We start from the raw sequence: 18,744 nt of genomic DNA, 5'->3' as shown, positions 1-18,744 counted from the left end.
AGTTGCTGGATTGTATGTAAGAATATGTTTTGTAAGAAACTGCCAAACTGTCTTCCGGGGTGGCTGTAGCATTTTTCATTCCCACCAGCAGTGAAGGCAACTCCTCTGTTGCTCCACATGCTCGCCAACATTCGATGTGTTAGCTGGATTTTGGCCATTCGCATAGGGGTGTGGTGGTATCTCATTGTTCTAATTTGCATTTCCTGATGACACATGATGAAAAGAGTATCTTTTCATATGCTTCTTTGCCATCTCTGTATCTTTGGTGAGGTGTTCAGGTTTCTGGTCCGTTTTTTAATTCCGTTTGTGTCTGTGTGTGTTTTAAGCATTCTGTGTATATTTTGAATAAATCTTTTATTAAATGTCTTACAAATATTCTCTCCCAGTCTGTGGCTTGTCTTCTAATTCGTTTGGCATTGTTTTAAATTTTAATGAAGTTCTGCTTATCAATTCTTTGGTGTATCATCCCTTTGGTGTTGTATCTGAAAAATCACCACCATGCCCAAGGTCATATAGATTTTTTTCCCCTATGTTATCTATCTAGTTTTTGTGTTTTAAATTGAGGTTTGTGATTCATTTTGAGTTAACTTCTGTGAAGGGTATGGTTAAATTCATTTTTTTTGCATAGGGATGTTCAGTTGTTCCAGCACCATTTGTTGAAAATTGTTTCATGGTATTGCCTAGGTTTATTTGTAAAAGATCAGTTGACTTCCGTTTATGTGGGTCTGTTTCTGGGCTATCTGTTCTGTTCCATTGATTTATTCGTTTACTCTTTGTTCAATACCACAGTCTTGATTACTGTAGCTTTAGAGTGAGTAAGTCTTCAGAGAAGGCCATGGCAACCCACTCCAGTACTCTTGCCTGGGAAATCCCATGGACGGAGGAGCCTGGTGGGCTACAGTCCATGGGGTCACGAGGAGTCAGACATGACTTCACTTTCATTTTCACTTTTCACTTTCATGCACTGGAGAAGGAAATGGCAAGCCACTCCAGTATTCTTGCCTGGAGAATCCCAGGGCTGGAGGAGCCTTGTGGGCTGCGGTCTATGGGGTTGCACAGAGTTGGACACAACTGACACGACTTAGCAGCAGCAGAGTAAGTCTTGAGTTGGATTGTTTCAGTCTTCCAACTTTATTGAATATTGTGTTGGCTATTCTGGATTTTTTTTTAATGGCTACATATTTTACAATGTATGGATATATTAAATTTAACCAGATTAATTCACAATTAGGTTGTTTCTGAACTTTTGAAAACAATGATGTAGTAAATAACCCTGTACATACTCTGCATGCTCAAGTATGGCTATAGAATATATTTTTGGAAGTGGGATTGCTAAACGAAAGGTATACACATTTGTAACTTTGATGAATAATGTCAAATCAACTTTGATGGAATTTGTACAGTTTTTGTTCTTATCAGAAATGATAAGAACATGATGATTTCTCCACATGTTTACCAACACAGTTTGTCATCACACTTTTTGATTTTTGCTAATCTGATAGGTAAAAAATTACCATCTTGGTATAGATAAAACTTGCTTTTCTTATATTCACTTATGGGTGATTTTGCAAATTTCCATTTTGAGCAGAGTCTCAGAGTAGAAAGTGTCACTTCATTCTCCCTATTATAGATGAAAAAAAATCAGTTTTGAAGAAGCAAATGAATAGGTTTCTGATCACTGCCTGATCACAGAGTCAGCACACTTACTTTTCTTAAATGATAAGCATTTAGTTGCTTTTCACACTTCCTTCCAAGCCTCAGTATTTCACTCCTCTCCCCATGTCTGGGAAAGTTGATATCTTCGACATCTAAGAGCATCTCCAGTCCTAGCAGGGTGGTGTCAACAATGGACTCGGCTGTGGCCCTGCTTGTTACCACTCCCTGGTTTGAAAGCTAACTTAAATTCCTTATTGTTGTCTGTGGCATAGGTTCTTGTGTCCTAACATTACTGAAGGAAAGAAGAAGTGGTGAGCGTTCAGACTTCGGTGGGTTCAGCTGCTGTTTGTTTGGACACTCAAGAGATCCCTGCTCTTCCCTGAACATGGATGAGATGCTTAGGAATAATGGAGAATTCTGAGGGTGGCAGGGAACCAAGCCCTGGCTACAAGAATATTGTGCCTCCCTCTGGTTCCCATGATTTTAGTGTGAACATATTAGATATTCAAGGAGAGGAAACTGTGCAGGAAAATATAATAGGAGAAGACCCACAGGCCAGGGACAACCAGGAGTTAGCTGCTGTGTCTAAAATCTTGTTTGTACTAATTTAAGGAAAATACACCACACTACAAATTTCATTTGAGGAATTTGTAATACCGTTTGGTTTTATTTCCCTATTTTGTCTTGTTAATGCTTTCTATGACACCTTTTTTCAGATGGCAACTTTGGACAAGCTGTTTATTAGTTAGATTTAAAGAATCAAATACTTATACGCTTGACCAGGAAGTATGTTAGATGCATTTAACTTGGGCTAACTACATCAGCTTCAGATTTTTTTCCTCAGAGCTTCTTAATAATTAAGAATTCAGCACATGAAAAACAAAGCTTCCAAAATTTAAGACATTTGGCTAGATTTTTTGATGTTCTTTTGAGCTTGAAAATTTTTATAATCAAATTAGGTTTACTATCCCATCTTGTTCTTTACTGCTTTGAGGACCTCTAGCCTTTCCTTTTACAATTTCTGATGTCCTAATATTTGCACTGATGTAAGTTCTCTGTTGAACATCTAGAAGGTTAACTTCTCTGCTGGCTTTAGAGAAATTAAACTCTAAGTCTTTACCCCCATTATCTTAGGCTAAAATCTTTGCAAAATTAGTCTTTATGATCACTGCTGTCCTATTGCTTAGTCACTAAGTCTTGTCCGACTCTTTCACAACCCCATGGACTGTAGCCTACTGGGTGCCTCTGTCCATGGGATTTTCTAGGCAAGAATACTGGAGTGGGGTGCCATTTCCTTCTCCAGGGGATCTTCCTCCCCCAGGAATCAAATGGCGTTTCCTGAATTTTAGGTGGATTCTTTACCACTGAGCCACCAGAAGGGCCCTTTATGGTCATTGCTGCCGCTGCTGCTAAGTTGCTTCAGTCATGTCTGACTCTATGCGACCCCAGAGACAGCAGTCCACCAGGCTCCCCTGTCCCTGGGATTCTCCCGGCAAGAACACTAGAGTGGGTTGCCATTTCCTTCTCCAATGTGTGAAAGTGAAGTTGCTCAGTCGTGTCCGACTCTTAGCGACCCCATGGACTGCAGCCCACTAGGCTCCTCTGTCCATGGGATTTTCCAGGCAAGAGTACTGGAGTGGGGTGCCATTGCCTTCTCCGTTATGATCACTACTCTCCTTTTAAAGACAGGTGAGGTCAATCTCAGGATTTAGATTCTGAATAAGTTACATTTAAGCATTCTTGATGATATGTTATTTTTGCCAGTATCCTTATATGTACTTTGTTATATCACATTATATTTAAACAGCATATTAACAATGTACTTTAGTCATTTTTGCTTTGATAACTGAGAGCAGTATTTGGGGCATCTACAGTGCCTTCCCACTAAACTACCTTTCCCACTCCCCTCCCTTCTCATCTTTCCTCTGTTAAACCTACTGATCTTTTGACATCTAGCTCTATCCTCCCACCCAACAGGAACTCTTTCCTGACACCCTTGGTTTCTTTTCTTTGAACCATTACAGGATGCTTCATTTGCCAAGTATCATGTATTCTGCTTTTTTTCTGTGCAAGTTTTATATAATTTTTTTGGGTTTATCTATGCATTATTCTCCCATCTCCATCATTAGTTTCTTGAAGACTGGAACAGTGTTTAGCCATCTCTCCATCCCCTCAATATTTATAGCACCTGTAGTAAGGCTCAGAGCATACTTGTGGGTTATTTGATTCATAAATTGGTTTGACTGTAGCTTTTTGCACCTTAAGGGGTCCTGAACTCCTGTTTTTGAGCACAGATCAGGGGCCGCTTCCCCTACTTGCCCTGCTGTGTGGTCGGGAAGGAGAGAAGGTATTAACTGGAGGTTTAATTGCCCAATTAAAGGTAGATCTCTTGTTGGAGCTGCACGTATTGCTGAGTGGAAGGAGTAGGGAAAGCAGGCAAAGATGAGGATCCAATACATCCTCTGTGATAAGCTCTCTTTCTCACTGGTGGGTGGGCAAGTGGATAGGAGAAAGGGTGAGATGAACTTGGGGAAGCTGGGAGATCTGCTCTTCTCCGGGGGTTGCCATTTCTGAGACTGAATTTTGGACATCCTTATATATGAAGGAATTAGGAGTAGAGGTATTCTGAAGTCCTTCTCTAGTTTTTAAAAACTATGGAAATCACTGGTTTAGAGATAACCAGTATAAATCAAAGGTTTTTTTTTGATGTTAGACCTGGACAGAAGTAAATGAAATTAGAATTGTGACCAAAAAAAGTTTGCTGTTAGTGTGTCATCAGGAATAGTCTGCAAATATGATCAAAGGTATTAATATTGGGCTGGATTTTGCAACTGGCGGCCACTGAGGGTTGATATCTAATTACCTAACAGTCATTCCTTCGGGGCTTTTTTTTTTTTTTAATGTAGTTTTAATTTCCAGTCTGTACTTTGTGTCTACTTTTAAAATTAAAGAATATACTTTTTAAAAGATGAAAATATCTCAACCGTGACATGAGCATAGGGAATTAGAAACGATTGTGCATTGAGAAGTCTGGATCCTATTACTGACTGTGCCATACCTAGTAATATGTTCTCTCCCTCTCTCTTACTGTCTTTTCCTCTCTTCCTCTTCATTATTTATTAAGTAAAATTACATAGATCTTAAGAGTGTAATCTCTGAAGTTTTATTTAGGCCACATACTAGTGCTGTCACTTGACTATGGGTAATTACCTAAGGGTAATTACTTAACTTCTCTGTGCTTCAGGTTCTCTATCTGTAAAATGGGATAATAATTTTACCTAGCCCTTAGGATCACTGTAAAGATGAAAAAAATAATACTTGTGAAATATTTATCAATATACTTGGCTCATAGAAAGTGCTAGAAGTATCAGCAGATATTACAAAGTAGCAGGTCCTGAGCTAATATGCTTTTGGGTTAGATCAGGTTCTGATTTGGCCATCAGACTGCAAGGTTCTGTGGCTTTGAATGTGAATCTCCAGGGTTGAATTCTGTTTCTAACAATATAATTCATCAATACTCCTGATGAAACAATTTAGAAATGTTGGGTACAATAGAAAGATTATTTCCTTAAGTGCAATACTCTATAAGAAAGTAATGACTACACAGGCCAAATGTTAAGTGAAGAGAGGTCTACTGAGCACTGAAGCTGGCTTTTTGCCTTGAGGACAATTGCCAAACCAGGTTAACTTGAACTTCTCCTTTCCTGGCCTGAGGGCACAGGGGACAAGAGATAAAGTAAGACATCTGGGGGGGGGGGGACTCTTTGGTCTTAAACATAGGACTTCAAAGGGCTTCTCACTCTTTGGAAATATGAATGAGAATTTTTAAAAAATTAAAAATTATTTACCTTCTTTCTTTCTGGTCTTCCCAGATGGCTCAGTGTTAAAGAACCCGCCTGCCAATGCAGGAAACGTGGGTTTGATCCCTGGGTCAGGAAGATCCCCTGGAGAAGGAAATGGCAACACATTCCAGTATTCTTGCCTGGGCAATCCCATGGACAGAGGAGCCTAGTGGGCTATAGTTCATGGGGTTGCAAAAAGCTGGACATGACTTAGTGACTAAACAACAAACCTTCTTTCTAACCCTATGTCTGTAAGGAAAATCACTTATCAATAATTTTGGTTCTGAGCAGATCCTGATTATTTGGTCCTGAGAATTTGTGATTCTGAGTCAGCTCCGAAACGGATTTGTATCCAGAATCACAATAACTAAGTGGTCAGAAAAACCTTAGGATGAAAACTTTTAAGGAATTCCTGCATTGCAAGTGTCCCTGGTACCGAGGGACCAGTTTCTCCTTTCTTTTGGAGGAATCTATTTTTACCCTAAACTTCAAAGAATCCCCATCAATGAAATTAGAAGGAAAATAGGCATCTCATAGTTTTGGGGGAAAAAAATTGCTAAACACAAGGTATGAGCTGAGAAACAGAAACTGTAAAGACTAACCAAGCTGATTTGAGAAAGGACCAAATAGAACTTGGGGAAAGAAAAGAGGAGACTTCCCCGGTGGTTCAGTGGTAAAGAATCTGCCTGCCAATGCAGGAGATACAGATTTGATCCCTGGTCTGGGAAGATTCCCGGAGAAGGCAATGGCACCCCACTCCAGTACTTTGCCTGGAAAATCCCATGGATGGAGGAGCCTGGTAGATTGCAGTCCATGGGGTCGTGAAGAGTCGGATACGACTGAGAGACTTCACTTTCACTTTTCACTTTAATGCATTGGAGAAGGAAATGGCAACCCACTCCAGTGTTCTTGCCTGGAGAATCCCAGGGATGGGGGAGCCTGGTGGCTACCGTCTATGGGGTCACACAGAGTAGGACACGACTGAAGTGACTTAGCAGTAGCAGCCCGGAAGATTCCACATGCTGTGGGGCAACTAATCCTGTGTGCCATAACTATTGAGCCTGTGCTATAGAGCAACTACTGAAACCCATACACCCTCGAGCCCATGCTCCTCAGCTAGAGAAGTCACTGCAATGAGAAGCCTGCACACCGCAACTAGAGAATAACCCTTGCTCGCTGCAACACTACAACAAGCCTATGCAGCAATGAAGACCCAGCACAGCCAAAAATAAATAAAATTATTAAAATAAAAAGGAAGAAAGAACTCAGTGAATGGATTTAACAACAGATTAATCCAGTCTGAACAGGGAAATTGTCAGATGAATGATAGATCTGAAGATAATTTTCTAGTGGCAACAGAGAGGCAAAGCAATGTAAAACCCAAAAGAAAGGTTAATCAATGTGGAAGATACCGAATTCAGACTCAAGGTAAGTTTAATTATAATTTCAGAAGCAGAAAGACAATGAGGAGAGGCTACATTTATACAGGTAATGACTGAGTATTCTCAAGGACCGATAAAAAGCATTACTTTAACATATTTATGAAGTCATCTGAATTCCATTCAGGATAAGGAAAAAGAAGATACACAGAGATAAAATATAATTAAATTGTAGAACACAAAAGATAAAGAGAAGATCTTAAGCAAGGTCAGAGAGAAGAGGCAGCTTATTTTTAAAGACATGACAAATTATCCTGACAGTGTGGCAATAGAAGCCAGAAGACCAGTATAATATTAAATTTTATGCCCCAATAGATGTTAATTATCAGCCTAGGATTCAGTTTTCATTAAAGATATCTTTAAAAAGCAAAGACAAAGACTTTCAAACTTAAAAAAAAATCCCTAGAGTTCTAGCAGATCCTCACAAAAAGTATACATTTCAGGCAGAAGAAAATTATTACCAGATGGAAGGTCTCAGAAACAAGAAGTAAAAAACAAAGAAAAGGAAAAATTTTAAGTAAAACACACATTGACTGTATGTAAGGTGATAATGATGTCTTTAGTGGAAACTGGATAAAGAAAGTGACTGAAGTTGAAGAAACAAAAGGAGTCAATGTTTTCCAAAGTTTCTGTGTGGTTTTGGAGGAGGTTAAAGATAGATTAAACTTGTACTTTGATAGATCAAGTGTACGTGTTAAAATTTCTAAGGCAACCACTAAAATTTAGTGAAAGAATGAATAACTTTCTAACTAAAGGGGAAACTGAAATGAGAAAACTATGAAATATGAAGGCAAGAAAGTTGAGAGAAGAGATATAGAATAGGCAAGACAAGTAGCAAACACAAAATAAGATGTAAAAGTAAAATGAAATGATTAGCAACTATAAAGAAATCAAAGATTGTTAGACTAGATGAAAATTTAGCTATTTGCTATTTATAAAAGACGTGTCTAAAACATAAGGATACAGAAAGGTAAACAGGTAATTATAAACTAAAAGCTGGCAATTCTGACATCTGATGAAACTGTCAAAAAAGCATTTATAGAGATAAAAGAATATGATATTGGTTCAAAAGTTTGAACTCATCAGAAAAAGCTTTTCTGCATCTCATAACGTGGTCTCAATGTATATTATGCACTTTATAGAAAAATTGAGAGAACTGCAATGGGAAACACATATATTCCCAGTGATATTGTAATGTGCTTCATCAGTACTTAATAAAGAGGGGAAAAGATCAGCTACCACATACAATATTTGAACTATACAGTTAGTAAGTTTGAGTGGATAGACATGTGAAGGCATTGCATCTCAAAACCACAGAATGCACATTTTCAAGCACATGAAGAACACTTATAAAAAGTGACCTCAAACTTGGTCATCAAGCAAGTCTTAACAGTGAACAACTGATTGGTTTCATCCAGACCAGATTTGTGACCACAATGTAGTTAAACTAGAAACTGATAATAAACAATGACTAAATTGCCCAAGCCAGGCTTCAGCAATATGTGAACCGTGAACTTCCTGATGTTCAGGCTGGTTTTAGAAAAGGCAGAGGAACCAGAGATCAAATTGCCAACATCTGCTGGATCATCGAAAAAGCAAGAGAGTTCCAGAAAAACATCTATTTCTGCTTTATTGACTATGCCAAAGCCTTTGACCGTGTGGATCACAATAAACTGTGGGAAATTCTGAAAGAGATGGGAATGCCAGACCACCTGATCTGCCTCTTGAGAAATCTGTATGCAGGTCAGGAAGCAACAGTTAGAACTGGACATGGAACAACAGACTGGTTCCAAATAGGAAAAGGAGTTCGTCAAGGCTGTATATTGTCACCCTGTTTATTTAACTTATATGCAGAGTACCTCATGAGAAACGCTGGACTGGAAGAAACACAAGCTGGAATCAAGATTGCCAGGAGAAATCTGAATAACCTCAGATATGCAGATGACACCACCCTTATGGCAGAAAGTGAAGAGGAACTCAAAAGCCTCTTGATGAAAGTGAAAGTGGAGAGTGAAAAAGTTGGCTTAAAGCTCAACATTCAGAAAACGAAGATCATGGCATCCGGTCCCACCACTTCATGGGAAAATAGATGGGGAAACAGTGGAAACAGTGTCAGACTTTATTTTTCTGGGCTCCAAAATCACTACAGATGGTGACTGCAGCCATGAAATTAAAAGATGCTTACGCCTTGGAAGGAAAGTTATGACCAACCTAGATAGCATATTCAAAAGCAGAGACATTACTTTGCCAACAAAGGTTCGTCTAGTCAAGGCTATGGTTTTTCCAGTGGTCATGTATGGATGTGAGAGTTGGACTGTGAAGAAGGCTGAGTGCCGAAGAATTGATGCTTTTGAACTGTGGTGTTGGAGAAGACTGTTGAGAGTCCCTTGGACTGCAAGGAGATCTAACCAGTCCATTCTGAAGGAGATCAGCCCTGGGGTTTCTTTGGAAGGAATGATGCTAAAGCTGAAACTCCAGTACTTTGGCCACCTCATGCGAAGAATTGATTCATTGGAAAAGACCCTGATGCTGGGAGGGATTGGGGGCAGGAGGAGAAGGGGATGACAGAAGATGAGGTGGATGCCATCCAGCATCCATGGATCAATGGACGTGAGTCTCAGTGAACTCCAGGAGTTGGTGATGGACAGGAAGGCCTGGCGTGCTGCGATTCATGGGGTCGCAAAGAGTCGGACACGACTGAGTGACTGATCTGATCTGATCTGATGAATAATTATAGAAATATGTTTCAAAATGACCCTTGGATCAAAGAAATTGCAATGGAAATCAGAACCTATTTTTAACTGGATGATGACAAAAATATGATGGGTGAAGACTTGGGGTAGGGGTAAGCAGCTAAAGCATAAAATGTTAAAATTAGAAAAAAAGAAAGTCTGAAAATTAGCTAGACACTGAAGAGTTAAAAAAGATGCAAAATAGAGAAAACAGATGGAAGGAAATAATAATTTCATTATTCAATGGAGAGGATCAAAAATGATACAGTTTGGTTCTTGGTAAAACCTAGTAATGTTGATTAACACCTGGTGAGATCAATTTCAAAAGAGAGGCACAGTATTCCTAAGCAATATTAGGAGTGGAAAAGCAGATGTTGTAGATATTAAAAAATATTATGAACTACATGATGCTAAAACATTTGAAAGCTTAGAGGAAATTAATATTTTTTAGACAAATATAACTTACCAAAACTAGAAAAAATAGGCTGAATAGTTCTTAATTTTTAAATTAAATACTCCATTCATCAAATATTTCTCCATAAAGGAAGGTCTAGATTTAGATGGGTTTATGATCAAGTTCTACCAAGCACTCAAGTAATTTCAAACTTGCATAAATCATTCCAGGGAATAGAAATGCATTTTTCAAGCTATGATAACCTCAATGTACAAATTTGTCAAGAACAAGAGGAGAAATGGAAATTATAGTACAAACTTACTTAGAAATATAACAATCATAAAACCTGAGCAGGCCAAATCCAGCAATGTGTTAAAAAGGTAATACATGGTAAACAATTTGGTTTTATCCTGGAATTGCAGAGTTGATATAATATTGGAAAATTCATATTAACAGATTAATGAAGGCTTCCCTGATGGCTCAGATGGTAAAGAATATGCCTGCAATGCAGGAGACACAGGGTTGATCTCTGTGTTGGGAATTTCCCCTGTAGAAGGGAATGGCTACCCACTCCAGTATTCTTGCCTGGAGAATTCCATGGACAGAGGAGCCTTTTGGGCTACAGTCCATGGGGTTGCAAAGAGTCGGACATAACACATGATATTAAATAGATAGAAAATGTCTTAAAATGTTGCATATCAAATAATGCAAAAGCTGTTCAGAAAATCAGAATAGAGGGAGTTTTCTTAACATAATAAAGAATATTTACAAATAACATATGGCAAACATTACACTTAATGGTAAAATATTAAATGTACTTTGTTTCTTGTTAAGATCCATTATTCTATGCAATATTGCTTTTGATGGCTTTATATCATACTGTATCCCATTTTTTTCACATAGCATCATGAGCATTTTCCATGCTCCCTTACAAAGCTTTTTGCGAACAGAAGTGTTAATATCTGTCCTATATTGACGCTACCCTAAAAGCTGGCTATTTAGTGTTCTATCTTTTCTGCATCATGAAAAATGATGCAATGAATATTTTCTCATGTATACATTTTTGTCTGTATTTTTAGTGACTTCTTTTTGATATATTTCCAGCAGCTGAATTACTGAACCAAAAGGTATGAACTCTTTGAAGCAGTGGATACATATTATATATTTGAAACCAGTCCTTTCAAATGAGGCATGGCCATGTCTTTGGAGAGTGATTGTATCTCAGTGCTCAACTTAGCTCAGAGCATTTGCAGCTCCTGATTGCTTTAAAGAAAAGAAAACAGACGGAGAACTTGGGGTTTAGTGATGTCCCCTGTGAGCCTTACAAAATGAACAAAGTACTCTTTTATTTCTTTCCCTGTGTGTACATAGCTGGGAGGGGGCTAGCTATGGAATTAGGCTGTTTGCAGAGCCCTATAACAACCAGTTTGGCGGTGCTTGGAAACCCGTGGGAAGTGGGGGAGGGAGCTTATGAGGGGGGAGGGGAGGACAGTGAGATGCCGTCTGTGGAGTGGGGCCGCTCTGGCCTCTTCCCTCTGAGCCAGGCGTCTGAGCTGCTTTAGAACCTGTTAGTCTAGGCCTGGCCAGGGGACAGGAGCTGTGGCCCTTCCCACCCCATCCCTGCACTATGTAATTCTTTTGATTTTTTTTTTTTTTGGTCTCAAAATTAGTGGAGAAATGAGAGAAGCAGCAGCTGTCTCTGAAATCTTAGCTTTTAACTGGCCTGAGTTTGAATTCTCAGTGTTTAGGGAGACCTTGGTGTGGAAATTCTCAAGTGTTGTGTCAGAGGCTATGAGGTGCAGGACACAGTTTGGGACCTTTTCTTGCTGCCTTCCTGTTTCTCAGTGCTTCTCGTTTCATGAATATTGCTGTCAGAGCCGATTAATTATGTCTTTTGTCCCTCAGCAAGGCTTAAGGAGAAGGAAATCATTCCTCCATATGAGTTAAAGGCTATACTAATGGGAATTAACTGTGGTTTCTCAGGGCTATTTTAATTTATAATTAAAGCTGTATGGCTGGGTATATTAGTGGGGGGTGGGAGTTGCCGACAGCCCTTATTAAGTAGAATATTAAGTTTGGAAGCTCTGAGAGAGCATCTCACTCATCACCACCCCTGTTTTGTTCCATAGATGAGGCAGCCCAAGCACAGGGGAGTGAAGAGATTTACTTGACACTGTTTAGTCAGAGGATCAACTGGGTTGGAACCCTGGCCTCTTGACAACCAGTCAGACATTTTTCCATTGTTTCTCATGTCTTACTACCTCTCGTGAACTAGTTCCTCCTTTTCCAACAACAGGGTGTGTTTACACGTTTTAATTTCTGGCTGTAGCCTTCTTCCCTGTTGTTAGCAATTTGGAAAACACATGAGCCCCTCAGACAGTTTTCACAATGATTTCTGGCTCAAAAATTTGGCCTTGGTGTTTCTGAACTTGGTCCAAGTAGCTCACTCAGATTTCATTGCAAAGAAACCTCCCACTATTTGATTCTCAAAGGACTGATACTTTGCTCTGATCCCCTCCAATCTGTGTACTCAAAAGGCTGCTGGATGGAGGGACAAGGTAGGTATTTTTTTAGTAAGTAAGGTTTCATTTAGTCATCTCCTCCCTTTCTCCTGGCTCTTCTCCTTCACTGGCTGGCCCATAGTAGCGTTGGATTGAATGGTGGAGGTGGGAAGAATTAATTTTATTAATCATGAGTAATACAACTCTAGGCTCTTTCATAGGGAAGCAGAGATCAGGGAGGAAACACGGCTGGATACAGTGTAACCTTGGGATTAGGTCAGTGGCTTTGGAATCAGAAGACATAAATTTGCAACCTATTGTTTCCTATTAAGCTCTTTGAACTCATGCTTAATAATACCTGACTTGCAGGGCTGCCATAAAGATCATTTTTTAAAAAGACAAGATATAAATGGAAATATTGAATAAACCATAAAATGATTTACAAATAATATGTTTTTAAGAAAGAAAGAATGTAAAGGAATGGGAGTAGAAGTGTTGGTTTTTATGGAAGAGGCGTGCCAGAGGAGAATGGGCTATGATGTAGCAGTCACAGGAGATGAAGAGGTGGAGATAGTCAGTATATAGTAGACAAATCCCTGTACTTAAAATATAAGTATACATAAAAACATAAATATATTCCCTTTCCCAAAGTTCTTTTTTAACATTCTCCTCTTCCTTCTTTTCCTGTGGCACAGTGTTAGAACTCTGTTTACCATATATGAACTTGAATGGTTTGCTTTTTATTAAGCCATTCAGTGGCTTGAACATGTTAGTTGAGTTCCATAAAACTCATGTTAAAGTACTAGTATAGATTTGCCTCACATGTAAAAATAGGTAAGGAAATTCTAAAGAAAAGATTTCAGAAAAGATTGCTCTGCTTAAATACACTTTAAGGGGATTGATGGAATCCTTTACTACTGGAAAAAAGAACTTGAGTACAGCATATCCTTAGGGAAAGCCCAAGTAAATACGGAGTCATATTTTTGAAACTTAGTGGACCAGCTAAAAAAACTTGCCAAGTTTCCTCCCTCCCCCTCCCCCCACCCCACCTGTGATTCAATTGTTAGAGGTGAAACCAGAATAGTGAGCTCATGACTGCCAGCCAGGTGTCTCTTGATTCTTTGCTTTGCTGACATATTTCATCAGTCAGAACTCTTTGGATGCAAGTGACAGAAAACCAATGTGGCTTAAATAAAAGTAAACATAACATAGAAAGGAATATACTGGGTCATTTACCTAAAAAGTACAGGAAGAGATCTGACGTCAGGTGTGCCTTAAATGATATCCTTAAACTAGGACCAAGTTTCTCTTCATTCCTCTTGGTTGGATTCCGTCTCATCGATTTTTTTTTTTTTTTTTTTACCATTGTAGTGGCAAAGAGTTCTAGGTTTCCAGGCTTCACAACTTCATAACCTCACAACTTTGAGTCCAACAGAAAAGAAAGTTTCTCTTCTCCAACAGTTCAAACAGACTTCCGTGACTGACTCTCAGTGGTCCAGATTGGGTGATGTGCACCTCCTGCTTTATGGCCTGAGGGAGGTGGTGCTCTGAGTTGCCAGGCTTAGCCAGGCCCGCACCTGACTTGAGATGGAGCTGACACCAGCTGAATCTCATGGACAGAACTTGGGAGAAGGTGTTTCTTAGAGGACAACCAGAGGAAGCAGAGGGACAACCAGCAGATGGCTGTCACTGTGAGCTTTTTCTTAGGGCCTTTCTTTAAAATGAATGGGTGTTGGTGTGAAAACTTTTTTTCTCTCACTCTTTTTTTATTGTGTGTGTGTGTAGTTTTAAAAGCATTGACAGATGCTTCATAATCAAAATAGTTTCTACTTTTCTTAATGAAAATGTCCTTGAATTTCTAATGTTTCCTTGGGCTTCCTTGCTGGCTTCAGCATTAAAAGAAGTCTGCCTGCAATGCAGGACACACAGGGTTGACCCCTGGGTTGGGAAGATCCCCTGAAGAAGGGAATGGCTATCCATCTAGGATTCTTGCCTGGAAAATTATCATGGACAGAGGAGCCTGATGGGCTACAGTCCATGAGGTTGCAAAAGAGTTGGATATGACTGAATGATTAATATTTACTTACTTTCTTGGTGGTGGTCTGCTTTCGTAGTTTTATGTCTGGCCTGTAGTTTGACACTGGCAATTTTGGTCATGTACCTACACAGAAAATGTCAAAAATAAAAGTATTAATAGAATGATTATAAAAGTTACTAATCACTTACAAAATGAATTTAGGAACATTTTAACTTATTAGATACTTTTAATCCATCGCATGAATCCTGTGATTGTGGGTTCAGTCTGTCTGCCCTCTGATGCCCTCTCTCAGCACCTACCATCTTACTTGGGTTTCTCTTACTTTGGACGTGGAGTATCTCTTCATGGCCGCCGCTTCTGACCTTGGACATGGGGTAACTCCTCTCAGCCACTCCTGCGCCGTGCAGCTGGCGCTTCTGCACCACAATCACAGACAACTAGCCAATCTGATCACACGGACCACAGCCTTGTCTAACTCAATGCAACTAAGCTATGCCGTGTGGGGCCATCCAAGATGGATGGTTCATGGTGGAGAGGTCTGACAGAATGTGGTCCACTGGAGAAGGGAATGGCAAACCACTTCAGTATTCTTGCCTTGAGAACCCCATGAACAGTATGAAGAGGCAAAAAGATAGAACACTGAAAGATGAACTCCCCAGGTCGGTAGGTACCCAATATGCTACTGCAGATCAGTGGAGAAATAACTCCAGAAAGAATGAAGCCACGGCGCCAAGGCAAAAACAATACCCAGTTGTGGATGTGACTGGTAATAGAAGTAAGGTCTGATGCTGTAAAGAGCAATATTACATAGGAACCTGGAATGTTAGGTCCATGAATCAAGGCAAATTGGAAGTAGTCAAACAGGAGATGGCAAGAGTGAATGCCGATATTCTAGGAATCAGCGACATTCTAGGAATACAGAACTAAAATTGACTGGAATGGGTGAATTTAACTCAGCTGACCATTATATCTACTACTGTGGGCAGGAATCCCTTAGAAGAAATGGAGTAGCCATCATGGTCAACAAAAGAGTCCAAAATGCAGTACTTGGATGCAATCTCAAAAACGACAGAATGATCTCTGTTCCTTTCCAAGGCAAACCATTCAGTATCACGGTAATCCAAGTCTATGCCCCAACCAGTAATGCTGAAGAAGCTGAAGTTGAACGGTTCTATGAAGACCACCAAGACCTTCTGAAACTAACACCCAAAAAAGATGTCCTTTTCATTATAGGGGACTGGAATGCAAAAGTAGGAAGTCAAGAAACACCTGGAGTAACAAGGAAATTTGGCCTTGGAGTATAGAAGGAAGCAGGGCAAAGGCTAATAGAGTTTTGCCAAGAGAACGCACTGGTCATAGCAAACACCCTCTTCCAACAACACAAGAGAAGAATCTACACAGGAACATCACCAGATGGCCAACACTGAAATCAGATTGATTATATTCTTTGCAGCCAAAGATGGAGAAGCTCTATACATTTAGGTAAAAACAAGACTGGAAGCTGACTGTGGCTCAGATCATGAACTCCTTATTGCCAAGTCAGTTCAGTTCAGTTGCTCAGTTGTGTCCAACTCTTTGCGACCCCATGAATCACAGCACGCCAGGCCTCCCTGACCATCACCAACTCCCGGAGTTCACTCAAACTCATGTCCATTGAGTCAGTGATGCCATCCAGCCATCTCATCCTCTGTCGTCCCCTTCTCTTCCTGCCCCCAATCCCTCCCAGCATCAGGGTCTTTTCCAGTGAGTCAAGCCTTCGCATGAGGTGGCCAAAGTGTTGGAGTTTCAGCTTCAACATCAGTCCTTCCAATGAACGCCCAGGACTGATCTCCTTTAGGATGGACTGGTTGGATCTCCTTGCAGTCCAAGGTACTCTCAAGAGTCTTCTCCAACACCACAGTTCAAAAGCATCAATTCTTCGGCACTCAGCTTTCTTCATAGTCCAACTCTCACATCCATACATGACTACTGGAAAACCATAGCCTTGACTAGATGGACCTTTGTTGGTAAAGTAATGTCTCTGCTTTTGAATATGCTATCTAGGTTGGTCATAACTTTCCTTCTATGCAAAGAAATAGAGGAAAACAATAGAATGGGAAATATTAGAGATCTCTTCAAGAAAATTAGAGATACCAAGGGAACATTTCATGCAAAGATGTTCTCAATAAAGGACAGAAATGGTATGGACCTAACAGAAGCAGAAGATATTAAGAGGTTGCAAGAATATACAGAAGAACTGTACAAAAAAGACCTTCACGACAAAGACAATCATGATGGTGTGATCACTCACCTAGAGCCAGACATCCTGGAATGTGAAGTCAAGTGGGCCTTCGAAAGCATCACTGTGAACAAAGCTGTGGAGGTGATGGGATTCCAGTTGAGCTATTTCAAATCCTGAAAGATGATGCTGTGAAAGTGCTGCACTCAATATGCCAGCAAATTTGGAAAACTCAGCAGTGGCCACAGGACTGGAAAAGGTCAGTTTTCATTCCAATCCCAAAGAAAGGCAATGCCAAAGAATGCTCAAACTACCGCTCAATTGCACTCATCTCACACGCTAGCAAAGTAATGCTCAAAATTCTCCAAGCCAGGCTTCAGCAATATGTGAACCGTGAACTTCCTGATGTTCAGGCTGGTTTTAGAAAAGGCAGAGAAACCAGAGATCAAATTGCCAAATCCGCTGGATCATCAAAAAAGCAAGAGAGTTCCAGAGAAACATCTATTTCTGTTTTATTGGCTATGCCAAATCCTTTGACTGTGTGGATCACAATAAACTGTGGAAAATTCTGAAAGAGATGGGAATACCAGACCACCTGACCTGCCTATTGAGAAACCTGTATGCAGGTCAGGAAGCAACTGTTAGAACTGGACCTGGAACAACAGACTGGTTCCAAATAGGAAAAGGAGTATATCAAGGCTGTATGTTGTCACCCTGCTTATTTAACTTATATGCAGAGTACATCATGAGAAACTCTGGGCTGGAGGAAGCACAAGCTGGAATCAAGATTGCCAGGAGAAATATCAATAACCTCAGATATGCAGATGACACCACCTTTATGGCAGAATGTGAAGAGGAACTAAAAAGCCTCTTGATGAAAGTGAAAGTGGAGAGTGAAAAAGTTGGCCTAAAACTCAACATTCAGAAAACTAAGATCATGGCATCTGGTCCCATCTGCTACTGCTGCTAAGTCACTTCAGTCATGTCCGACTCTGTCCCATCACTTCATGGCAAATAGATGGGGAAACAGTCGCTGAATTTAGTTTTCTGGGCTCCAAAATCACTGCAGATGGTGACTGCAGCCATGAAATTAAAAGACGCTTACTCCTTGGAAGGAAAGTTATGACCAACCTAGACAGTGTATTAAAAAGCAGAGACATTACTTTGCCAACAAAGGTCTGTCTCGTCAAGGCTATGGTTTTTCCAGTGGTCATGTATGGATGTGAGAGTTGGACTATAAAAGCTGAGTGCTGAAGAATTGATGCTTTTGAACTGTGGTGTTGGAGAAGACTCTTCAGACTTGGAGAGCAAGGAGATCCAACTAGTCCATCCTAAAGGAAATCAGTCCTGGGTGTTCATTGGAAGGACTGATGTTGAAACTGAAAGTCCAATACTTTGGCCACCTGATGCAAACAGCTGGCTCATTTGAAAGACCCTGATGCTGGGAGGGATTTGGGGCAGGAGGAGAAGGGGGTAACAGAGGATGAGGTGATTGAATGGCATCACTCACTCAATGGAAATTGGTTTGGGTGAACTCTGGGAGTTGGTGATGGACAGGGAGGCCTGGTGTGTTGTGGTTCATGGGGTTGGGAAGAGTCGAACATGACTGAGCAACCGAACTGAACTGAACATGAATCCTGTCTGCATGCTTACTTGGCTTCTTTTATTTCTTATTGCTGCTTTAGAGTTTTTGGAGTTGGGAGATTCTGAGTAGAGTTGATTACAATTTCTTATTCAAATCACATATGTAATTCTGTAGAAATATGTTTATTCATATGTCTAGAATGTCACAATATATTAGTAAGTTATCAAGTGAAAAAAAAGGCTTCAAAAAATAGAGTTTAGTTTTTGTTTAAAAAAAAAAAAAAAGGACCACAGTGTCCATGGCAGTTGTCTTTGGCTGATAAGTGATACCACTATATAA

At 40.0% G+C, this 18,744-nt stretch overlaps 1 protein-coding gene across 1 annotated transcript in view; it reads left to right on the top strand.

Annotated features, from left to right (window-relative positions):
- Positions 1 to 18,744, top strand: part of PLCH1 (phospholipase C eta 1) — a 252,287-nt gene that overhangs the window by 8,969 nt on the left and 224,574 nt on the right. Inside the window, exon 3 of the mRNA XM_086391373.1 lies at positions 13,936 to 14,255. The gene's annotated coding sequence lies outside the window, so the exon portion shown is untranslated. The remainder of the gene's footprint in view (positions 1 to 13,935; positions 14,256 to 18,744) is intronic.

The sequence above is a fragment of the Bos grunniens genome, chromosome 1, assembly GCF_055505025.1.
Source record: "Bos grunniens cultivar Pamir isolate PY7600 chromosome 1, Bosgru_T2T1.0, whole genome shotgun sequence".
Taxonomy (NCBI): Eukaryota; Metazoa; Chordata; class Mammalia; order Artiodactyla; family Bovidae; genus Bos; species Bos grunniens.
The sequence above is the reverse complement of the archived record's forward strand: the minus strand, read 5'-3'. Positions and strand labels throughout refer to the sequence as shown.